The sequence below is a fragment of the Corvus kubaryi genome, unplaced genomic scaffold (genome assembly GCF_017639235.1).
Source record: "Corvus kubaryi isolate FWS band 111438036 unplaced genomic scaffold, C.kubaryi_AGA036_p1.0 37220, whole genome shotgun sequence".
NCBI lineage: Eukaryota > Metazoa > Chordata > Aves > Passeriformes > Corvidae > Corvus > Corvus kubaryi.
In genome coordinates this window covers 553,380-558,515 of record NW_024581063.1, presented here as the reverse complement: position 1 = coordinate 558,515, position 5,136 = coordinate 553,380, and positions in this window count along the sequence as shown.

Genomic DNA, 5,136 nt, shown 5'->3' with positions numbered 1-5,136 from the left:
TGGAGGGAATGTGATCAGCATATGCCAGGTCTTTTCAGGTACGGACCCTCCTGTTGCACGTCTTTGTATTTCAGGGATGATATTGCTCGTCATCAAGCAGAGGGGTGCTCACATTTAAACACCCAACAGGAGCACCCAGAGACATTTGGTGGAGCTTTAGCATGTGCACAATGAAGATCCTAAGCATGAGATGCTCCTAAATCCACATCCAGGGTATTTTCACCAGCTCCAACAACTCAGCCCGTGAAGAACCTCGATATTTTGGGGGGCCAAAGCAGGCTGGTGTATGGCAGGATGCTTTTGGAGCCACAAGGATGCATCCAAATGCTTTTCAAAGCACAGGATAACTCATTTCCATATCCCTACCTTCCCACCTAGACCACCACTTATCAATGCTGCCATCAGATGGTTTAGCAGGTGCACGTGGTGAACGAATTTTTCAGCAAAGATGGGGTTTAACAGAAGGGACCTCTTTAGCTGGGAGAGCACGTGTGAGGGGAGTGAGGCCTGGGAGGCTTGGATTGAGCAGGCAGCAGCGAGGAGAAGTATTTCAACAGTTACGAGCTTGAGAGTGGAGTTTAAAGCAAAAAGCTTGAAGTGAGATGTGTTAATCAGTGTAGGATTTGGGGTCCTGACTCGAGCTCAGCCTGGTGGTGTTTCCACTGTTGATGTTATCACAGAGACTTTTTTCTTCTGGGTTATCTCCAGCTCGCACAGCTTTGGGGTGGTGATCCAAGGGGCTGCTCAGCCCATGCTTATGGTTGAGGTTGTTAAGGAGTGTGCAGACACCCAAAATCAAACCCTAGGCATTGAGAAATCTTCTGGATTTCCTTTCTCCCAGCGTGGGAGCTCCGTGTGTCTCCGGTGATGGAGAAGAAAGGCTTTTTCCAGAGATCCTGCCTGCTTCAAGGAATGCAGGATCAGGAAGGAGGCTGGGTGGGATGGGAGGTTCACCCCGAGTCTGCAGGCGGATTGTGGTGTGGGACACCAGCACTTTCACAGCATTTTGGTATCACGAATCAGGGCTTGTCACGAGGAGATGCTGCAAGTTCTTGCGGAGGCTGAGTACATGTGGCTGCTGTCCCTGGCTGCTCCCAGTCACGGCTCTGGGGCTGAGCTGGAATCAATCAGAGCCTGTGGATGTGCCGTGACAAACTCCCTGTGCCCAGAGGCGATGCTCCCATAAATCCTGTAAGCATGTGCTTAACTTTGGGGAGCAAGGTGATTGCAAGGCAATATTTTATTCTTGTCAGCTTCAGTGTTAACAGTTACCAAAATCACTTGGGTAATTAAGCTCTTGCAAGAATAAAGTGAAAAGGCACCAGGTGTCTATGGAGATCTAAATCATTTTTCAGAGTGGGCAGAAGAACAGTTTTTGGCTTTCCTCAGTAGCTGGAGTCCTAAAATCCCCAGAGGCAGCACAGATCCCCTCGGAATGAGCTGAAGACAGCAGCCCTGTTTTTCTCAGGTACCTTTTGCCAACCACCTACAAGAAGCTGGTGGGTGACCAGGGCTTCGTACATGACTATTGGTTGGGAACTTCAAAATAAAGAAAGACCTCTTGCAAAGGGCGTGGCTAAAATTTCATTCCAAAGAGTATTTTTGAGATGTATTAGTGTAACTGTTGCTGGAGTAACCAGCTGCAAAGTGCTGATCCCTGTCTTGCAGTTGGGAAAGATAAGGCTGGGACTGCAGAAGGCAAACTGGTTTCCTATATCTGTGGGATGTCATTGGGAAGATCCCATCAGTATTTATAAGTATTTATTACTGGAATCATAGAAACATCACAGAATCATGGCATGCTTTGGGTAGTAAGGTAGGTCCCTATCTTTACAGATCATCTTGTTCCACGCCATGCCACAGGCAGGGACACCTCCCACTGTCCCAGGCTGCTCCAAGCCCTGTCCAGCCTGGCCTTGGACACTGCCAGGGATCCAGGGGCAGCCACAGCTGCTCTGGGCACCCTGTGCCAGGGTCTCCCCACCCTCACAGGGAACAATTCCATCCCAAGATCCCATCCAGCCCTGCCCTCTGGCAGTGGGAAGCCATTCCCTGTGTCCTGTCCCTCCAGCCCTTGTCCCCAGTCCCTCTCCAGCTCTCCTGGAGCCCCTTTAGGCACTGGAAGGGGCTCTGAGCTCTCCCTGGAGCCTTCTCTTCTCCAGGTGAGCACCCCCAGCTCTCCCAGCCTGGCTCCAGAGAACCTCCTCTCTCGGGGCTCCATGCAAGGCTCTGAGCTGAACTCTGCAGCCTTGGCCAGGGCCAGGACATGGGGAGGTTCTCGGAGCACCTGGAGATGGCCAGTCCCTGCTCCCAGGAACAGCTGCTTCCCAAACACGCTCCCGAGTCTGTCCCTGAGGGGAAGGTCACCTCGGCCAAAGGTTTTTGTGTCCAGAGCTGCCAAAATCCAAAAAAGCAAAACCCCACTGTTTGGTCAGTGCCTTTCTTGGGATCCTGTGGGCAGATGAGCAGCCCCAAAATGGCTTGTGCCTTGTCATTGTTGGCCAGGAGCTGGGCATGTCACCAGCTGGGCAGAACTAGCTCAGCGTCCCAGGGGGTGACACACAGTCCCCCTTGGGGATAAAACGTGGGGTGAGGACCTGGAGCAACCACCTGAGCCCCCATGGCTTGACGTGTGAGGTGGGACCAGCCTGGCAGATGTCCAGATGGTGCATCTGGAGCTGAACCAAGTCAGGGCTACTTAGATTAATGTAGGGCAGTATGATTAAAGCTCCGGCCTTTGCAATTCCACGTAAGTAGGGTAATTAGAGAACTGGCTTTATTGACTAGGTAGCATCGCATGAGGCAATGTGCGTGCCCAGACCACACCCCCTGTGTGCTCCTGACCCAGGCAGAGCAGAGTGCAGGGAGCTGCCTGTGTTTCTGAAGATGCAGCTAGGTACCCAGCGAGGGTTCTAGAGACACCTGCCAGGCCATTGGACACGTAATCTCCCTGGATCCCTGAGGGCACCTGCATGTGTAAACCCCTGTCGCTGCAGCCATCATTATGCTTTCTGTGTTCCAGCAGGAAATAAACAGCCTTTTGAATGTGGCTTCTAATTTTCTTCCTGTTTCACAAGGGATTTGTATGAGACAGAAGCAGGAAGCAGGATCCCGCTGCACCGGATGACTCCTGTCCCAAAGAGCTGATGAAACTTGTCACACCTACACCACATACTGCCCTGCTGAGTCTCATCTTCATCCGGGCAGAGTGGGTGAATAACATCACCACATCCGCACGGCCCCACTTCACCCCGGGAAGAAATGATTCCCCAGGGCACGAGGAAGTGGAAGGTGAGCACCACTGGGAGAAGGTGGCCTTGGAGCCCTCCCGGGGCTGTGCTGGGCTCTCACATCCACGGTGAACAGTGGTGGAGGGGGGAGCAGCTCGTTCTCCTCTGGGCCAGACTGCAGCCTTGTTTCCAAGCCAACCAGAGTTCCGTGAGCTCCCTGAACGGCTGCAGACAATGAGCCCAGCGAGCCTCCCCCGTATCAGGCTGAGTGCAGCTGATGCTGGAGGCAGGGAAAGCTGAGGCAAAGGGTGCTCAGCCCCTGCACCACCTCAGTGTCCATCCTGCCCTTCGCTGGCAGCTCAGTGTCCAGGTGAGAGGCTCTGGCAGGGATGAGACCACCTGGGCACAGCATTCCTGACCTGCCCAGGGCACTTGTCAACACCAGGAGGTAAAAAAGTCTATCCCTGGTCTGGGGATGAAACCACTTGTGTGTTCTTCCCCCTGCAAAATGCCAAATTAACAGAGAAAAAAGGGAATCAAGCCTGGCGCCAAGGAAATCCCAGGTAGTACCATCTTCACGGACCAGAAGGCAATGCTGGAGCTTGGAGATGCCACCTGGCACTGTCAGGGTTCCCCCAGAGACGGTGGGCTCACATTTATCCCGTGGAATGATTGGGAATTTCTGCCTGGAGGGTCTCATTGCAATTTTATTCTGATTTTGGGGCAGAGCAACCTATTTTCCTATACCTTTCCCTCACATTCCCCTTACATCCGCATCACATTGCCCTTACAAGTCGCTTGCAACAGACCCCACACCGCTCAATTAAACGGTGGCACTGGGAGTCTTCTCCACACTTGGCCCCACAGAACACTTCAGAAGGGCTCCATGCCCCAGCTTCACCTCATGTCCCATCACTGGGTGGGAAGGAGGAGAAGTCGGTAAGCCCCCCAAACCTTCCACTCCCCCCCACACCCAGCTTCCTCAGGAACTGTAGGGATACGACAGAGTAATGGGTACAAACTGAAAAAGGGAAAATTTAGGTTATATATTGGGGAGAAATTCCTCCCTATGAGGGTCATGAGGCCCTGGCACAGGGTGCCCAGAGAAGATGAGGGTGCCCAGAGAAGCTGTGGCTGCCCCTGGATCCCTGGAAGTGTCCAAGGCCAGGTTGGATGGGGCTTGGAGCAACGTCGGCTAGTGGAAGGTGTCCCTGCCCATGGCAGGGGGTGGAATGGGATGAGCTTTAAGGTCCATTCCAACCAGTTAATATTGGGTAGCAGCAGGAGCAGCTGAGGGAGCTGGGAAAGGGGCTCAGCCTGGAGCAAAGGAGGCTCAGGGGGGATCTTCTGGCTCTGCCCATCTCCCTGACAGGAGGGGGCAGCTGGGGAGGGTCGGGCTCTGCTCCCAGGGCACAAAGAACAGGACAAGAGGAAACGTCCTCAGGCTGTGCCAGGGGAAGGCTCAGGTTGGACATCAGGAGGAATTTCTTCATGGAAAGGGTTGTCAGGCATTGGAAGGGGCTGCTCGGGGAGATAGTGGAGTCCCCATCCGTGGAGGCGTCCAAGGAAGGACTGGACGTGGCACGCAGTGCTCTGGTCTGGTTGACAGGATGGTGTTGGGTCTCAGGTTGGCCTCGATGGTCTCGGGGCTCTCTTCCACCCCAGCGGTAGGGTGATTCCGCGATGCTTCCCCGCCGCACCCAGCCTGGCGCCGCGCCACACTCAACATGGCGGCATCAGCGTGAGGCGGGCGGGGGCTGGGCGGGGGCGTGTCGCGCACCCAAGATGGCGGCGGCGGCGGGCGGGGTGAGATGGCGGCGGGCGCGCAGGCGCGGGCGGGCGGCGGTGACGCGCGGGGCGCGCGGTGACGGAGCGCGGCGGCCGCGGCCCTAAGTTGGCGGCGGTT